Source organism: Anastrepha ludens, chromosome 5 (genome assembly GCF_028408465.1).
Source record: "Anastrepha ludens isolate Willacy chromosome 5, idAnaLude1.1, whole genome shotgun sequence".
NCBI classification, from domain to species: domain Eukaryota; kingdom Metazoa; phylum Arthropoda; class Insecta; order Diptera; family Tephritidae; genus Anastrepha; species Anastrepha ludens.
In genome coordinates this window covers 90,280,939-90,301,301 of record NC_071501.1, presented here as the reverse complement: position 1 = coordinate 90,301,301, position 20,363 = coordinate 90,280,939, and positions in this window count along the sequence as shown.

Sequence of the window (20,363 nt, the reverse complement as noted above, 5' to 3'; positions counted from 1 at the left end):
AATCGAAGATTGTTTGAGACTCTCTGAATTTCTGTGAGGTCTTGGACAGGACTCCAATCCCGACCACAAACTGTAGTCCAATGGGCTCAGATCTGGTCTTCCAGATGGCCAATCTTTACGGCTATGATCCCAGTAATATTGTTTTTTAGCCACTGCCCTATGAGCTGGAGCGGAATCTTGTTGGAAGATCCAACGCTCTCGATTAAAGAGAGCTTCAACATGCTTTCTAAAATGTCCTCCTCTGTTACCTCTGTCTTAACTCCACCAAACCATTCCTGAAGTGGCTACGCTGAACACTTGGAATAATATTTTTTGCGTATTTATATATTAAGTTTTAGCATAGATTTTGTCGTTTTGCTTATTAGAAACTTCTTCAACAGTGAAAATTTTCTCATCTGTGAAAAGAAAATTTTGATGGCTGTTGACCGTGTGCCGCCGAAGAAGTTGCTTGCATCTTTCGAGTCAAATTTTCTTCAAGCGCGTTGCTCATCAATTGAGCAATGGAAGGCTTTCATGTGCAGATCATCTCTAATTAGTCTCATATGGATTTGGTCGATATATTCATTTACCTGGACATGATTTTCTGCTTTCTGAGGGGATTTCTGCGAATTCTTTCTCGAACGAGTTTTATGGCTGCACTGATTCGAGCCAGGCGTGGACCACTACTTCTTTTCTGTCTGTCACTTCAAATATTTGAGACAAACGATTCTCAAATTATTAAGTTTTTTCAGCAATTCGTAAATTCACTTGCACTTTTACCTCACTTACGTAGTGCAATCACCGCAATGCGATTTTCCTTAGCTCCACACTCCATGGTTAACAGACGCAATTTGCCACGAAACAGAGTATAATTTATGAGTAGAACAAAAGCAAACTTAACGAAACTTTTTTCCGCGAATTTGTTCTCGCCGTATGCATTAAAAAATTTGTTATAGAATTTATGCCAAGACTGAGTATTTATAATTGGCGCTTACACGCTTTATTGGATGTTTGGGGCCCTCCTCGTTTTTGTCGACTTGATGTTTTTCAAAAATTAGAGAAATCTACAGTTTTAAGACCATTCCAAATGGCAAATGATTTTTTATGAGGAACTCTTTCATGATAGAAATACAATCGAAGGTTTGTCATTGCCTGCCGAGAGGCCACCGCTATTAGGAAAATTTTTTTCTCTCATTTAATGTTTCATGTATGGATATTCGAACTTGGGCACTTCAGAATGATAGTCACGCACGAACCTATTCGGCTACGGCGATACAAATGTATGTACATACATCTAAATAGTTACGTATTCAAACAATCAATTTGTTTAACCATTGCATAATGTGATAATTTGATAATGATTACCTTTTCTGAACGCGCAGCGACGTCAGGGCGTATAAGTAACATTATGTATAGGCAGTGAAAATGACTATAAATAGAATAGTTCGAAGATGTTGTACCACAAAATGACTTGGAATTCGAAATATTTGCGCGGCCATGCATGAGTGTTCATTAAAATAACGGTAATGATCATTCAGCTTTGAAGGCCGTTCAGTGATTCATTGAGCTTGGCAATGAAGGCGACTGCCAAGGAACCGCCCAGACAGCAAAAAGCAAGCACGCCGAAATTGAAGCTTACTTATAGATATCTAAGCGGTCATCCACGTTCAGGCAGAATCGAGCTTTATATCGTTTAGTACGTTTGGTATGAGGGGTCCTGTGTTCCAATGGGACGTAAAGGAAGTGATGATCATAATGATGATAATGTTTCAATTTAGAGTTAATAGATATAAAGAACATAACTCGACATGTATATGTAGAAATGTGTATCTGTTTGCTCTTTGTCTTATAAGTACACGCACTGACAAAGTTATTTGTCGTGAGTAGGTTCGCCAAAAAATGGGCTGGTTGCATTGGAAATAGATATATTTCCAATAAATAGATCCACTTGGGGGAGCTGGGAGTATTTTTAAAGAAAAGTAGGTACTCTGACGAACTGGGGTGAAGTTATTTAATAAATTATACATTTAATAAGTTATAGCACTTTTACTGAAAGAGTTTTGACAGTTTTGTTGTATCCAACCGATTTTCATGATTTTTGTACATTTAGAAAGGCTGACGCTTTTGTAATTATATGTCAAAGTTTCAAGCCAATCAGATCAAAATTGAGGGATTTATAGCACTTTTACTGAAAGAGTTTTGCCAGAGCAACTTGGAATTAGGGATTGTTACGGTTTATTCGACAGTCTTGTTGTTTTGCAACCGATTTTCACGATTGTAATATACATTCAAGTACATTTAAATGTAAATATATTAATGTACCCTATGATCAAAAAGTACCGGGAATATTTGATTTAAACGAACCGCGCACGGGGGAACCAGTCCATATTTTTTTCTTATGTTGATAGGACTGTAAGGCACACATCTGTCACTTTTTAGCGCCATCGGATCGTTTGAGTGATGCTGTGCGTCGCAAACGTCCGGAAATGCAGGCAAACAATTCTTGGACTTTGCATGATGATAACGCGTAATCGCACCGAGCTCAAATTGTGCTAGATTATTTGACCAAACATCAAGTAAATACCATCGTGCAAGCACTGTATTCACCTGATATGGCCCCGTGCACTTCTTTTTGTTTCCCAAGTTGAAGTTACCACTTGAGAATGCGACGAAGGAACTGAAGGCCATCCCTTCGTCGGCCTACCAGGTGTAATGCCTCATACGGGTCATATTTTGAAGGAGATGAAATAAATTTGCCTGAAAAGTCACTCAGTTTTATTTTATTTAAATATTAGCGGTACTTTCTGATCATAATCTAATCACACTACCCCTTAAAGACGAAAATGAGAGTTTTCAGATTTCCCTCGTGCAAGATGACGCTCGTAACTGCAACCGCTACCAACAAAAGCTAATATTCTCACACCTACTTAGCTGTGTTGATTTTATTGTACTCGTATTGCAGCAACAAATTTCTCTCTCACTCACTACTACACGTCATCCATTCCTTTTCAAGCATTTATTTTCCATCATTCGCTTTAGCTGCGATAGAGTATCAAGTGGATTTCGCTTTAACTACAAATTGTGTACTGAAACCTTCGGTCGCTTCGAAGCGGTCAAAGCACTTTAAACGCAGACAAATTTATTTGCTCAAAAGATCAACTAACATAAATGGGCTCACATAATTGGACTGGAAGCGATGAGTTATGGTATGTCTGGGATGGAGAATTTAGTTGCTTGAACAAACTTTGACAATCAGCAATAAATCAGAAATAAAACCAAAATAATTTTATACGAGTACCATTTTTGACATAAGAATTACACGACCATAGAGAATTTATGTGTGGCGCAGGTGGTGGGGTGAATAAATTAAGTACTAAATACCCAGTGGTATTGGTTTCGATGAGTTTTGATTATTGTTTCTCCCGCCTGTAGGTATGCTACAGCAATCTGTACTATTTGCTTCGCCTTTAGTACCTAATATTTATCTGCACTTCTCAACTGGTTTATGAAATAGTGGACTGAAAGCGTTTACTGAATGCGCACAAATATTTATTTGTTTCTTTATTTGTCTTTGAATGGATACATTCTTACAGACTATTTGAAGTAAATTTACAACAGTATAATAATTTTCTAAGACTAAAAATGATTTTAGATGGTTGACTAAGATGTCATACGGCCATGTAAAATCAGCACCAGAAGAATTGGAAAACATATTTATACCTGCACATGCCTTAGAAATTGGAGCATTCACCCCGTAATTGGTTCCCGAAAAGCCAATTTTCAGGGTTTCGTACTGTCGTTTTGATTTCCACTCTTAAATATAGAGGTAACGCATGGTAATTTCCAGTCATCAACAAAAATACCAAATGACAACGATTTATTAAATATAATTGTAAGAGGCTCAGCAAGATACAAGCCGTTCTTCAGCAATATAGCCGAGAGACCATCCGAGTCAGTTTTCGATTGAGCCCTTGACGATATCAGCAACTGTTAGTCACAATAACCCCAAATTAAGAAGTGAAAAACTATTAGGCGGCAAACTAGAATCGAAGTACAAGTTGGGTTCAAAATTAGAGTAAAAAAATTCAATTCTATGGGACCCCATGGCAGAATTTGCAATATTCACTATTATAAAAAACATTGTTTGGCACCGTCGAGCAAAACTCTTTTGATTTGATGAATTGCCAAAAGGCCTTCGAGTTCGAAATAATATTGTTTTCAAAATGAGAGTTGTAATTTCTGTAAAAGAACTTATTCAAACAGTTAAATTCCTTTAAATGGTAACGAAATTTAAGGTAATGGACTAGGTCACCAGACTTTTTTTACACTGTCCAAAATTTGTTTATCAGATTCTGTAGATGCCTTATCCATTTGGTATGCCAAGGTGTCTTATATTGGGTAGTCGAAAAAGTCTTTTCGTATTTTGTCAATAGATGTCGTTGGAGTCATCTATCTCCAGTGCTACCAATCACATTGTGTCATATCATATAGTGTTAGAAAGGTGACATTTTAAGCTTCATTTAAAAGCTTTAAGCTTCAAAAAAACTAAATTCGGAGAAGTTCAAAAAAAGTTATAGCTGCTCAAAAATGAGTGCAAATAATGAAGAAATTCGCTATGTTTTGAAATTTTTGTATTAAAAAGGGACACGAATGAAATTTGTGAAGTTTACGGAGACGATGCTGTATCAGTTTTGTAGCACAACAATGGCTCGCTCGCTTCCGTTCTGGAAATTTCGATGTGAAAGATGCACCTAACTCCGGTCGACCTATCGTTGAAAAAGTCGATGAAATTATGGTAAAGATTGACCAGGACCGTCACATAAGCTGCTATGACATCGCCAAGGCGCTAAACGTTCATCATCAAACGGTTTTGAACCATTTAAAAAAGGCTGGTTACAAAAAGAAGCTCGATGTTTGGGTACCACATGAATTGCCTGTGAAAAATGTAATGGACCGAATTAACATCTGCGATTCTTTGCTGAAACGAAATGAAATCGAAACATTTCTGAAGCGAATGGTAACAGGAGACGAAAAGTGGATCAAATACGACAATAATGTGCGAAAAAGGTTATGGTGCAAGGGTGGTGAAGCTCAACAAATGGTCGCAAAGCCAGGATTGACGCCTCGAAAGGTTATGCTGTGTGTTTGGTGGGATTGGAAAGGAATCATCCACTATGAGGCCCTCCAGCCTGCTCGAGCGATTGATTCTACCCTTTACGGCCAGAACTGATCAGCAGAAAGGGCGTCGTCTTCCATCAGGACAACGCTAGGCCAGAGCTTGGCTGGGAAGTTTTGATGCTTCCACCATATAGCCCTGACCTCGGACTACCATTTGTTTCGGTCAATGCAGAACTCCCTTAATGGAGTAAAGTTGGCTTCAAGAGAAGCATTTGAAAATTACTTGTCGCAGTTGTTCGCCGCGAAACCACAAAAGTTTTACACTGATGGAATAATGTCTCTAGAAGAAAATGGCAAAAGGTGGTCGGCCAAAATGGTACATATTTGGTTTAATAAAGTTCATTATAAATATAAAAAAAAATGAGTTGAAGTTTGATTAGAAATACGAAAAGACTTTTTCGACTACCCAATATACTTTCTTATGATAAATAGAAATGTACTTCAAGCACAGCTCAAAAAACTTGGTCTTAAAGAAATGAAAACAAGAGGTAACATCTTCGTCATAAAAGGCATTATCCCAGTCAATTCTCAATAGAACTTTGTTAAAAATTGAATTTTGTTAAATTTATGGTAATCTTAGACCAAAGGAAATTCATAAAATTCCAACTCCAGAGAAAGAGGAACGTGATGGAAGATATGGGAGCAATACCTTCCGACAAAGTGTTGTTGATGTTATTGGAAATAAGTACTAAATCTTGAATTCTGTTAGGACTATTATAAAAAACAATAATTTTAAATAAGCCAGTGCTTAAAAAACTATCAATGATATCTTCAAGGATATACTATAACATAATTCACTGCGACATATAATAGTTTCGTTAATCTACCAGACGTTTGATAGAATAATCGAGGTTGCACTTATTCCAGTGTTGTTACTCAACTCTTAGTAGATTTGAGAGACTCGATTATAAAGCTGGCTTAATGTTTTTTTAAATTCTTTTTCTTTGTTTTTAATTTTTTTTAATTTTTGTTTAAATGTTTTTTTTATTTTTTTATTTTTTTTAATTATTTTTAGTTGATTTTAAATTTTGTTTTTTAATTTTTTTATTATATTTTAATTTACTTATTTATTTATTTATTTATTTACTTATTTAGTTTATTTATTTATTTATTTATTTATTTATTTATTTATTTATTTATTTATTTATTTATTTATTTATTTATTTATTTATTTATTTATTTATTTATTTATTTATTTACTTATTTACTTATTTATTATTCAATAGTTTAGGAAAGTTCAACCTTATATAAAGTTATTAGTTATAGTCACAATAGGTTAGATACCTTTTTTTCTTTTCAAACAACTTTTTGTTTTCCACTCTCTTCGCAAATCTTTTCCATATTTGTAGATTTCATATTTGCTTACAAAAGTTGCCTGTTTTTGATATTTTTCTTCTAGTTGTTCAATGCAACATTTTTGCACTTGAATCTGCGTAATCTTGCATTCTTCGATTGCTTCGAATGTCCGCTAAGTGTATGCCACCGAGCAATAAAGCTCTTCCGGCTCGCCCTCTAATAAGTCAAATAATTTAACTAAACTTATTTTTAATTAATAACTTACGTTTTTGATGCTGCTAATCTGTGGCATTAGCATTGACTTCAGTCAGCTTAACAGGCAGGAACGAGTGCAGCTGCCCTAACTATCTTAGCGCTCCACAACTGCACTGGCAACCAAAAGTTATTAACGCACACGCCCTGCTAATATTCTTCTCACTGTCTACTCTTTGCTCTCCTCTCCCACTTTCCTTATGCCAGTAATAAATTGAGTTTAAAAAAGTATTTATAATAAAAGTCATCAGCAATTAACGCCTGGGGTAGAAAAACTCATAAATAAATTTTTTTCTACCACAAGCCACATCCTTTGCTCCCTCGTCTCGTACATACACACACCGGTAGGTAAAATATTTAGCTAGAAATGTCTATCACCCGTTACTAGACCACGCACGACTCCCATTAACCATCTGTCAGGTGCCATAGCAATTAAAGAGCTACGTAATAAAAACTCACCGAGGCAATTAATTTCGCCGTTAGCTTTGTGAGGCCGCTTGATGCAGACATTCGACTTTGGCGGCATTGTCAAAATTACAAGGTCAAGTTTGAAATAAATTTCAACAAACAGAAGGCGTACGAGGCAATATTTTTGCTGTTAATTAGCCAACAGCAGCCCCAAACAGGAGAGTGTAGGACAAACATGTCGACTGGTGAAATAGCCTGGCATTTTCGGTGTACAGTGGAATTAAATGTGGAAAGAATTCCAACAAATTAGCAAACATTTTATAGACTGACTAGGAAGTTGTGCAGATATAGAAAATTTTAGCCAATTTAAGTAAATTTAAGCAAATTTAAAATTATGCAAAAAAATTGAGAGTAAGTATTTTATGGTATTTTTATGGTTCTTATTTTAATGATGGATTTGATAAAAAGATTGCTGATGGTGATTGCAGAATATTTCTGACAAGTGTGCTTCACATAACCTCACTCGAACTTCGTAACAAGTAAAATATTTACATCTAAACATAAATTGTGGAGCGTCTTAATACTTCCGGCGTCATTCTAATCAAGCCACATTAAACAGTTGGTAGCAATAGAGCAAAAATAACAAAAGCAAACAATTTTTATATTTTTTTTTCAAAAGCAAAATATTTTTATATTTCTATATTTTGCTTTTGGTCCCAAGAATGTCAAAATCTATAAACAAAGATTGGCAACTTAGAGCAATTCAAGTAAATGAATGAAATGTATGGCAATTTACAGACCAAATAAATAGAAAAAAAAATCGGATAAGCTGCTCTATTGCTATGACCTGTTCAGTGTGCAATAGATGCATTTACCTTCAGGGGGGCCTTTTATCAGTCGGCTTCAAAAAATCGATTTTTTTTACTGCAATGGATAGATATATTATAGGAGAATATGCCCTCAAAATTTTATAGCGGAATTCAAAGAGATTTCGGAGTTACAGGTCTGTGTACCGTCCCTCGTGTGAGTACACTGTCTACCTTCTAAAAACTTTGAAGCACGTTTTCTCAAAACCATGTTTTTGAAAATGGCGTGTCAGATTAAAAAGAAAACGACGAAAGTTATCGTTTTAAGCCGATAATTAAACCGATAAAATTAAAAAGATAATTAAAATGCTCAACTAATTAACTAACAAAATACTAAAAAAAATTCATTTTTCAAAGAAAAAAAAGTGAAATAACGACTTTTTTTCAATAATTAATTGTATGTTCATTTCTTCATATTTTTATACAAGAGTATTGTATTATATGCGGGAAAGCCTTCTTAATAAGGCAATATTTTCCTTTTGTGTTTCAGGTGAAAACTACGACCGCAATCTTACACGCACAACAACAAGTTCAGTATGTGGTAAAGTTTTGGAACACTTGTGCCGTTTTCGATCCACTGAGAAAAAAAAAATTATTTTTATATATATGGCATGGGAATAAGCTACCGCCCTCATAAAAGAGGTGTCGCTGTTGATACTATTTTTGTATTCGCTCTAATAATCTACTAGTGATTTGAAGGTATGTATGTGAGGTCTCGATCGCAGTTGGTCACAATTGTTTGAAGCGTAAAGATCGTTTTTTTATCTGACGTCAAAAATGTCTACGTTCGTCGCGAAAAGACAGCATTTGCAAGAAGTCATGCTTTATTATTACCTTTTAAAAAAAGTGCAGCCGAATAGTTTTTTTTTTTTTTTATTATTATTTACATTGTAACTAGTTAATAAATTATAAACTAACGAACAATTTGGATTTAATTTTGTACAATACAACTAAATTTAAAAATACTCTGCATCAGGCTTGCAGGGAGATGGGCTACTGCGTGAGTTGGTGCGGTTTTTTTCGTTTCAGCCTTTCTTTCCATTTAACGGGGTCAATTAGGGCTGAGGCTTCGCTATTTACATGGTGGCGTAGTCTTTCCATATGAGACTTAGCGTTGATGTTGATCGAAGTGGCAACTGATTCGGTGCCAAGGTCGCGTTCGATATCGGTGTTATGGACGTACCAAGGTGCATTAACAGCGCATCGTAGTACCTTATTTTGGAATCTTTGTATGGATTTTATGTTGGTTGAGCTTGAGCAGCCCCATAGCTGGATCCCATATGTCCAAATTGGTTTAAGCACCTGCTTATATAAAAGAATTTTATTGTATAGGGATAATTCTGATTGGTTGCCCATAAGCCAGTACATATTTCTAAATCTGATATCTAACTCTTCTCTTTTCTATTTAACGTGAGCATTCCATCTAAGCTTGGTATCTAGTATCATACCTAAGTATTTGGCGGTGTTGTGGTGCGGGATTTGTACGCCGTTTATATGTAGTGGCAGATATTTGATTTTCTTCTGTGTGAAGTCTAAATGAACCGATTTTGTTTCGTTTAGTTTTATGCGCTATTTAATGGTCCACTCGGGGATTTTATTTAGATAAATTTTAAGGTTTTTGATTGAGTCAATCTGAGTTTCTCCTACCGATAAGATGGCTGTGTCGTCAGCAAAAGTTGCTGTGGAGCAATTTATGTCAATAGGTAGATCACACGTAAAAAGAATATAAAGAATGGGCCCCAGCACGCTGCCCTGTGGGACGCCAGCTTTAATTTCCTTAAGTTCGGAATATGTGTCTTCGTATTTTATTCGGAAAAAACGATCGGATAAGTACGATTTTAGAACATTAAAATATTGTATTGGTAGAAGCGCATTTATTTTGTTGAGGAGCCCAATGTGGCAAACTTTGTCAAAGGCTTTAGACACGTCGAGAAAGACAGCAGAGCACACCTTTTTTTCCTCAAAGGCGTTTTCAATGATGCGAGTAATTCTGTGCACTTGATCGATGGTAGAATGTTTTGTGCGAAAACCAAATTGATGCACTGGTATTATATTTCTTTGCTTAATAATTATGTTGAGACGTTTGGCTAAAAGCTTTTCCATCAGTTTTGATATAATTGGTAGGAGCGAGATAGGCCGATAAGATGTGACATCATGCGCTGGCTTCCCTGGTTTATTAAACATAATTATTTCAGCAGTTTTCCAATATATTGAGATATGGTGCAATTTGAATGTGGCGTTCATTATTTCAGTAAACCTAGATATCGTGCATTGAGGAAGTTGTTTTAAAATTTCAGCAGTAATAAGATCATACCCAGGCGCTTTTTTTTTTGATTTTAGTTTATTTATTTCACCAAGCAATTCGGAATCCGTAACAAGGGGAATTTCGGCATCAGTTTCATAGGTAAGTGGCCGAAAAGTGTCGTATACTGATCACCATTTACGGCAATCACACGCCATCAAATACAAATGTAAGAATGGTTTCGACGCTTTCCAAGTGGCAATTTCGACGTGAGTGATAAAGATCGCGAAAGGACATCGAACAATTTCGAAGATACTCAACTACAACAATTATTGGATGAAGACGCACGTCAAACCCTTGGTGATGGGTCTAAGTGTCTAAAGAGTTGGATGTTGACAGATCAACCGTCGGTAAATGTTTCCACGCAATGGCAAGCAGGTAACTGGGTGCCACATCAATTGCAGGACAGACGTTTTGGATATCGAGAGACGTTTGGTGACGTGTGAGATGCTCCTTGAATGGCAGAAAAGAAAAGGTTTTCTGCATCGCATCGTCATTGGCGATAAAAAAATAGATCTATTATGATAACCCGAAAAGTCGAAAATCTTGGAGCGTGTCAGGTGAACCAGGTCCATCGACAGCGAAAAAAAAATATTCATGCTTCAAAGGTTATGTTGTGCATCTGGTGAGATCAAAAGCTTGTTATCTATTATGAACTCGTTAAACCATCTGAAACCACCACTGGTTTTCGCTACCGACTGCAGCAAATGCATTTGAATCCAGCTCTCAAAGAAAAGCGGCCGAAATGGGACGGTGTACATGGCAAACTGATTTTGCTGCATGACAACGCCAAGTCACACGTTGCTAAATCGGTCCACATATATAGTATTTAGAGGAACTAAATGGGGAAACCTCGAATTTTTCATCAGAGGACTCTATATGATGCCTGAAAGATGGAGTAAACTTGTAGCTTCCAATGGCACATACTTCACGTAATATCCTGTATTATTTAACTTTTTGAATAATTCGTAATTTAGCTATGAAAGAGCGGAAACTTAATCCAATACCCTATTTTTCACTATTTTTGACACTATTCTTCTTTTATTAAAGGGCCGAAATGAAGGTTCAAAATGAAGCATTAACAAAACGTCCAACAACAGGGTTGCTTTCCTAGCTATTTCTATATCAAACTAGTTGTTCAAAGCAGATACCTAACGAATGATTCTCTCATGACAAAATCTAGCAGCATCAGACTTCAAAAATATGCTAAAAAAATGTTCATGAAATCATCAAAACCAACACACTGTTATTTGCCGAAAAATGTTGTAGCACATCAAAGCTAAATTTTTACAAACACATCCTCGTACATACATAGTATGTACAATATACACATATACATACGAGTGAGTGTTTGTTTAAAAATTTATAGTAGAGTAGCTTCAGCTAATTGATGAAAGGCGTTGGAATTTCGGAAGTATAGAGGAACCGAACGTGCCTACGTCTAATTAACTAATTTATTTTTGGCAATCAACGCGCCATATTGACAATTTGTGGGCGATTAAGGGCAAGCCAAATATCTACGAACTTCTACTCCGGCATATAAAACAATTATGCCTTCGCTTAGAAATTGGAAGGGCTTTCAATGAACGACGGTTGAAGCTATGGCGCATTTGTTAGAAAATGGCAAAATGGCAAAATTTTTAAACGATGGTGAGGAAGATGAGTACATAGACACATTTGAGCAGGAATCGCGGGGAGGATTTACACTTTTTTTTTGGGCATTTTCAGTTAATTATTGCATGGTGGAAATGTTCAATCCGTAGGGATAGAAAATATTAATATATATAAAATCGTTTTATAAATTTACCCCCTCTAAGAAACTTGCATATTATTTTAGACTTAAAATAGCATTCATACATTTGAGTATCATAAATTTATTCAGGGTAAAGCATTCGGCCGCCGTAGCCGAATGGGTTGGTGCGTGACTATCATTCGGAATTCACAGAGAAAATTAAAAAAACATTTTCTAATAGCGGTCGCCCCTCGACAGGCATTGGTAAACCTCCGAGTGTATTTCTGCCAAGAACAAATCTCCTCATAAAAATATCTGCCGTTCGGAGTCGGCTTAAAACTGTAGGTCCCTCCATTTGTGGAACAACATCAAGACGCTCACCACAAATAGAAGGAAGAGCTCGGCCAAACACCTAAAAAGGGTTAAGCGCCAATTATATATATATAAGCATAAAAATAGAGATAGTAATTAGCAGAGATGAAGGAGTAAGGAGACTTATGACTACCGTTTGGAAACACCTTTCTGACTTATTACTTGTAGTAGAAATTGATAAGGAATTCCATAGTCTAATAGCACTAAGAAAGAATAGTCCGGATGCCGTTAGTGTCCTTTATTTTTAGACCACAATGCGATAAGTGCGAGAGGATTACACACAGTTTAGTTTTCAGAAAAGGTAGCCTGGTTGGAAATATCTAATAATTTTAAAAAGAAATCAAATATTTCCCACTTTCGGATAGTTTTCAAAGCTGAAGCCAGGAATGTTAAAACATATGGCGAAATTTATCTTTGATATATAAATCTAGAAGTGCGGCGCTTGCTGTTGCGAGTGATGTTTATGGCGAGGTGCCCAGAGATCAACCCCAAGTAGCCCGCGCAGGCGCAAAATCCCATAGTGGTACGAATGTGCTGGCCCATTGGGGTGTCATTGAGGGACGGTTATCGGGAATGGTCGTCGAATACCTCATGGCAAACCAAGGGCAAGCTCCTCTTTTCGACGTGGAAGATATCTGTAGCGGATGTACGGTGATCAAGTGTGTCGATGAGAAATTTCTAGAAAAGTGTTTGCTAAGGTCAGCAACGCCTGGGAGGGGCTCTCACTTGTCCTCATCCCTGCTTCGGATATCCCTAGGAGTCGCAGAACCTGCATTTGGGTTTCGGTACCCAGAAGCTGATCTTTTGAAGAGGATCTTCGGATCCTCCACTGTCTCAAGCTCCAAAACACTGAGATTCCTATTGACGACAGGTCTGTGATTAAGTTGGAGGAAGCTCTGAAAAATAGTTACACAGCCCTGCTGCTTATTTCTGAAGACAAAGCAACACAAACTCCGTTATGGAATCAGGATGGCCAAAGTTAAGGTCTTCCCCGCGTCTGTTGCCTCGGATGGCAACCTGGATGCAATAGGAGAAAAAGCCAACCAACTGCGACGGACACGGTTCCAGAACCCAAGAGCTTCATGAAATCATCGGAGCCCGTGGAGGCCATGGAGCAGACTTAAGTGAGATCACTTTAGCAAAGTTATGTTGAGGGTAGCTCAGATTAACCTTCGCCCTACTAGTTTGGCCACTGATCATCTTTGTGTCATCCTCAGAGAGAAAGGCACTGAAATCTGCCTCATCCAAGAATCCTGGGCTCGGCAGTCTAAGAGCACGGGTCTCCTGAGCAGACAAAGTTGATTAAAAACATTCAGTTTTTCTATAAAATTTCTACTACTCTAACACTTCGTGCAAAATTAACAAAAAACTAATTTCGGATTGCTTGCAACTATCGCAGAATGGAACAACCACTCCCGAATACCAGGGCATAGTGGTAAAGATGGAGCAGGTGAAATTGCTTAAGAAGATTTTGTTAAACTACTCTCTCTCTTTCTCTCTCTCTCTTTCTCTCTCTCTTTCTCTCTCTCTTTATCTATCTCTCTTTCTCTCCCTCTCTCTTTATCTCTCTCTTTCTCTCTCACTCTCTCTTTTAAAATATTCATAGGCTCGATTTTTAATATATTTTTTAAAGCGGAAGTTAACCTTAATATTCTGTTTCAAGTAGGCCTCTTTTTAAGCCGTATAAAATAAACTGGCGGCCGTCGTAGCTCATTCGGCTTGGGCGCACAGTGCGGCCGATTCCCGAAAAGTTGGCCAAAACTCAAAAAATTAAGTAATTGATTCAAAATTTCTTACTCGGGGGTTCTCGGGGTCGCTGATTACGAATTTGATCTTAAAATTTTGAAAATCCACCCCCTTCCACCCCTATTGGCCACCCCCTCACGTGAAATAGCGTATATTCAAGAACATAATCAAGATGCATGTAAATTTATATGTTTTCGGGGTCGCAAGGTAGCAAGTGGTAGCAGCTGAATCTTGTTTTATTCAGTAACCATTACTTTTTTGAGTAACCTTTAATAGGTTTCAAAGCAGCATATGACGGCGTTGTATTACTATACAGTTTGAAAACTCAAATTTTATAAAAAAAATTGCAAAAAATGTATCTACGTATTGCTGCAGCTAAAAATTTTGTGTCAAGGTATTGATATGTACTAAAGATTTCTCGTATTTTACTAACCTTCCGAAGATGATTCCATTTGGTTTTGTTCAATTTACTCCATTACAAAATCTTTCAAATGTGTACAACTTTCACTATTCATCGACAGTAATACGATGCTCAAACGAAGGCCACGTTGCGACTGAAAATACAGAGGATACTTAGGGTACAGGACGTTGCTATGAACGGTTTTCACTACTCAAGGCATTACTGTAGCCAACCCAAAGACAAAAAAACTCTATCTAGAAACTTTTTTTTTCGACTTTTGGCCAGCTTTTTGGGAATCGGCCGCACTGTGGCGCGTGACTATCATTCGAAGGTGCGTAGGCAGGCAATGGCAAACCTCCGAGTGTATTTCTATCATCTAAAACCATTTGCCGTAACAGAGCACTACCGCTCTTCGCTCTACCTATAGTTCCCTTCGTTTTTCCTACTTATAACGCGTTTTTCAGTAAGTCCGCTTCTACTTTTTTTTTGAATAAAACTCAAACGGTTTGACTTTTTTAACTAATTTTTTTTTTATTATCGAGTTTGAACATATACATTTAAGTATGAAACTCGATTTCTTTTGCATGACCACCGCGTGCACGTTTTACGAAGTCTAATCGTTGAACCCAATTTTCGACCACTCTTTTGCATAAATCGGCCGAAATTCCAGCAATTTCGCGTTCAATATTGGCTCTGAGCTCACAAATCGTCGCCGGCTTGTTACTGTAGACCAATGACTTCACATAACTCCAAAGAAAATAGTCTAGAGGCGTGAAATCACACGAGCGCGGCGGCCATTCGACCGGTCTATTTCTGGAAATAATGCGCTCATCGAACTTACTCTTCAACAAATCAATTGTAGCGTGTGCTGTGTGGCTTGTGGCCCCGTCCTGTTGAAACCACATGTCGTCTAAGTCCATACCATTCAATTGCGGCCAAAAATAATCGTTTGTCATGTCGCGGTATCGATTTCCATTCACAGTAACGTGGCGATCGTTCTCGTCAACGAAAAAATATGGGCCAATTACGTCGCCGGCATGTAAACCCCACCAAACAGTGATTTTTTCGGGATGCAACGGTGCCTCATGAATCACGTGTGGATTGCTTTCTGCCCTGTAACGCATATTTTGCTTGTTGACAAAGCCATTGAGCCAAAAGTGAGCTTCATCACTGAAGATGATTTTTCGACTTTAAACTTTCGTAACAGAACACGCATTTTTATAATAAAATTCAATGATTTGCAAGCGTTGCTCAAGTGTGTAGCGTTCCATGATGAAATGTATACTAATGAAGTTTACAAATGACAAGCGAAAAATAAAAAATATTGCGTCGTTCGCCCTCCCTATCGGAAAAAAGTTGAAGCGCACCTATTGAAAAACGCTATACATATATATTCCCCTCCGCTGTCAAAACTGTTACGCTCTCACACAATTCATTTCTGTAACTGTTCAACTAATTCAATTGCCAATTGTGAGTAGGAAGCAAAATTCTTCTCACAATTTTTATTTTTTCTTAAAAGAGTCAGTTACTGCTTATTGGATTCTTACTAGTGATAGGGTGTTAAGTTAATCAGAAGTGTAAGATTTAAACTGTTAACCTACGAACTATGAAGAATTTGTAACTAAAAATTAAAAAAATTCACAAATTTTAGTGGATTGCCTACAACAGCTAAAGTATGATTTTTCACTTCACACCCGACTTCGCACCTCCTTTTGTATGCAGATGGACGCCACAAGAAGGAGTAAGAACTCGGCCAAACACCTAAGAGAAGTATACGCGCCAATTATTTATTTTTTTTATTTTTAATAAATTACTAACTTCGTCAGTTTGATTCTTATGCCATGATGTTAATTTTCATTCCAACACTCTTGATATATCGATTACGAATCGTTTGACACCAGAAAAATGCTTGCAAATTGTGGAAATTTACTTTAGAAAAAAAAAAACTGTTGCCGAAGTTCATAGAGTATTTCGCCTATTTACACGCTGGCGGCGTCATCGATCATTATTTCTTTCGAAATCGGGAAGGAGCTGTTGTTACATTGCATAGAGAGCGCTATCGACCCATATTGACTGAATTTTTGCTTCCAAAAATTAATAAACTAAACATCGACAACATTTGGTTTCATCACGACGGCACAACTTGCCTTGTAACTGATAGCCGCAGCTGACATATGCCGGATGTCAAATGCAAAAAATGAAGGCCAAGAAATTATCTACTAGATTCGAATAAAAAAACTGATTTCAATATATATTTTTTTTATTATATTTAAGTTTCTTCTTATTCAATTTTTCTTCAGCAGGAAGCTTCCTCATTGTCGGATTTGTGTGCTTCAGAAGTCTGCTTATATATCTACTGATCGCAATTTGTATTGCTTCGTCAACTGTGTCGTTGTTTAAGTCGCGGTGAATGTCAGCGTTTGGTGCATTTGTTATTGTCCTAAGTATCTTCGACTGGGCGCGTTCCAATATAGTCAAATTGGATTTAGAAGCTGTGCCCCAAACTTCTATACCATACTTCCGAATTGGTGCAATTAAGGTTTTGTTTTGCAGCGAGAGCTTTGACTGAGGTCCTAGCACCCAGTACAGTTGTCGAAAACAATTTTTAATTTCATTTCTTTTTTTTATTATATGATTCTTCCGGTTTAATTTATTTAGAATCCATTCTAATGCCTAAGTATGATATTTAGCTTTCGTATCAGTAATCGCGCCAGAGTTCCCAATCTTTAATGCGTCTATGGTTACCTTTCTGTTCGTTTAATTGACTTGGTTTTGATCGACTTCTTATTGATTTATCGCCATTAATTTCTCTATTCCATTTTTTGAATCAGTCCAGTGTTTTGATGAGGTCATTTTGAAAATTTATTTGTGCTATTTTCGGGTTCCTATGAGATGTTGTTAGCATAGTGTCATCTGCAAACGTCACAGCCATGCTATTTCCTGAAGACGGTTCCGATAAATCTGGGTCCTGGTTGGTTGGTTGGTTAGTTTAAGGGTGACTCCGCATCGGAGTGCCACATAGACCGCAAGTTGGGTCCGTTGTGTTGCCCTAGAGCTCATTATATTGTATGAGATCCCCACCTAAACGAGATTTTCATTATAGATTTTGGTCAAAGATATTAATTCGTTTCGAGAATTTGATAAGAGATTCGATTTTCAGGTCCGAGAGTACTGAAAGATTGTCAATTGTTGGAGAGCTTAGAAGAGCGAGTCGACTTCTGGCTAGACCGGGACAACTGCACAGCAGTGGCCGGTGATAAGAGATATTATATGCCTTAGTTTGTATTTTGATAGACTTATAAGGGTTTTTGTCTGTTTCAGATTGTAGGATGGCCAGATTTGTTTGGGCGTAACGCAAATAGTTTCCACTCGCCACCTCCGATCAGCAATGCTGTGAAATTCTCGATCAATGATCATTTTACATGTTGAGAGCGGAATGTGGATTGTGAGTAAGTTACTAACATTTGATTGCGCAGCTCCAGCTCTTGCGAGCTCATCAGCTTTGCACTTACCTTCGAATCCACTGTCGCCCGGTATCCAGATAACTTGGACAGAATTCTGAACACTTATCTCGTTAAGAGATAAGAGACAGGATCGAACCACATCTGAGTGGGTATAAGAGGAGCTGAGTGCTCGAACGGCCGCTTGACTGTCAGTGAAAAATCGGATATCCTCAAGTAATATTCTCTTTTCTAAGATAGTTTTCGGAGCATACCAGATAACGCATACTTCAGCTTGGAATACACTACAGTAGTCGGGTAATCTAAATGATTGATTGATGTGAGGGGAATTGGAAAAGATTCCAAATCTCACTTTACCGTCTTGTTTTGAACCATCTGTATATATAATCAGAGGGCCATCGATTTCGGTAAGATTTGTATTCCATTCTTCCCTAGTAGGGAGTGAACAGGATAATGGAAAGGGTGGTGATGGAAGACTTACGTGATAGTCTATGTCGGAAGAGATAACAGTGTTCCTGTTCAGTATGGCCAATGGCCAAGACACTTATTCCATTTCAGATCGATAGGTAACAAGTGAAGCAACGTATTTAGAGCCTTATGGGTCCTAATACACTGCCTTGGGGAATTCCTCCGTTCATAGATTCAATGTATGAACATGCGTCCTTATATTTAGTATAAAATTTTCTATCTTAGATTTAACTAGCAGTAATCCAGGATGCCATACATTGTCAAAGGCTTTAGCTACGTCTAGATATACAGCCACGCATACTTGTTTATTGTTGAAGTCTTTATTAATTTTGTGAGTACCTCTGTGCACTTGTTGGATTGTCGAATGTTTTCGCCTAAATCCGAACTGATGTTGGGGAATTAAATTTATTTTTGTTATAATGGGCTTTAAGCGATCAAAGAGTAGCTTCTCAAATATTTTTGATATTGTTGGCAGCAGACTTATTGGTACGACGATGCAAACGTCACGTCTTTATTGGGCTTTGGAATCGCAATGATTTCCCATGTCTTTGGGAAGTATTGAGCGTAATAGCAGCATTAAAAACGTTCCTGAGATAAATTATTGCTCTGTCGGGCAAATGCTTTAAAATTTTTCCCGAGAATAGGTCATATCCAGGGGATTTGTTCCTTTCTAATGTCGAAATTAATTGCTTTATCTCTGCTAGTGAGGTTTTTTTGATGATTTGCTCGTCTTTATTTCTCGTTGTATGAGTCAAATCGAATTCAGTGTTATTTTCAGTTTTCCGATTATGTTCGGGCCCTGTCGCCTTCCACAACGAATAGTTTGTAGATTTTGTTGCGTCAACATTTTTAAGGTAATTGTGGCGTTTTTTGTCTTTTTCATGTTTCAATAGTTCTTTAACTTCTTTAATATTAAACAATATTTCTGTTTTGTATCACCATCAAATACTTTTCATAAAAATTCAATGAATTCATTCATTGAGTTCAATAAAGCTGCGCACTGGAAGTTTTTCAAAAAATTCTGATAAGAAATTTTAATGAAATTTTTTTATTTTTTGTTTTAATTTTCTTAATTTGTATAAAGTTCGAAGCTTGGATATATTCTTAGTAAAAGAATGAACTATATTTTCATGAAAAAATTAAAAAAGAAACAAATAAATTGTCAAAACTTTTGATGAAGTAATTCTGCCATAAACACTATAAAAAAACTAGAAATTCAAGCACAAACACAACAAACTACGTACAATAGTCCAATTTTAACTATTGTACTAAGCTACTTTTCAGCATCAAACCTTCGCACCCCATTCCACTATGAAAAATTGTTAACCATTCTTCAAGTGGACAATTGCGCTCTACTTGTGACGCAATACATTTTGTTTATGTCAATTAGTTTTTCTGCTTTTTGTTTTACTATTCACAACTCTCATTCGCGTGCAATGACAACAAGACACGGACCCACGCACGCATCTAATCAATTAGAATAACCAATAAAATTGGAGCAAGGCCAACACAGTTGGCTCCAACTATGTGGCTAACGAAGTAACTCAGTATCTACGTGCGTATATGTGTGTGTAAGTTGGCGCGACAAAAGCGCGTTCCGGACACTACGTTGAGCACTTGCGACCTTGCGATACCAACACGAGCATTGCGTTGTCCAGCCTTGATGGAATGACTTGATAAAATTGCGTATCTATTGATGCGACTGCTTGACATTCTCTTAACTCAACTGCCGTAGCTGCTTTCTTAGATATGTGGGGTGTAAATTGGCTATTGGCTTTCACTCACAGACTTTGGCTTATGTCGGTAATTAATCACAAAAATTGAAGACCACAACAACAACCACAATGCATTTTGCGTTTATGAAATTGAATTAGAAAATATTAATGCAGCCGCACGTCCAAGC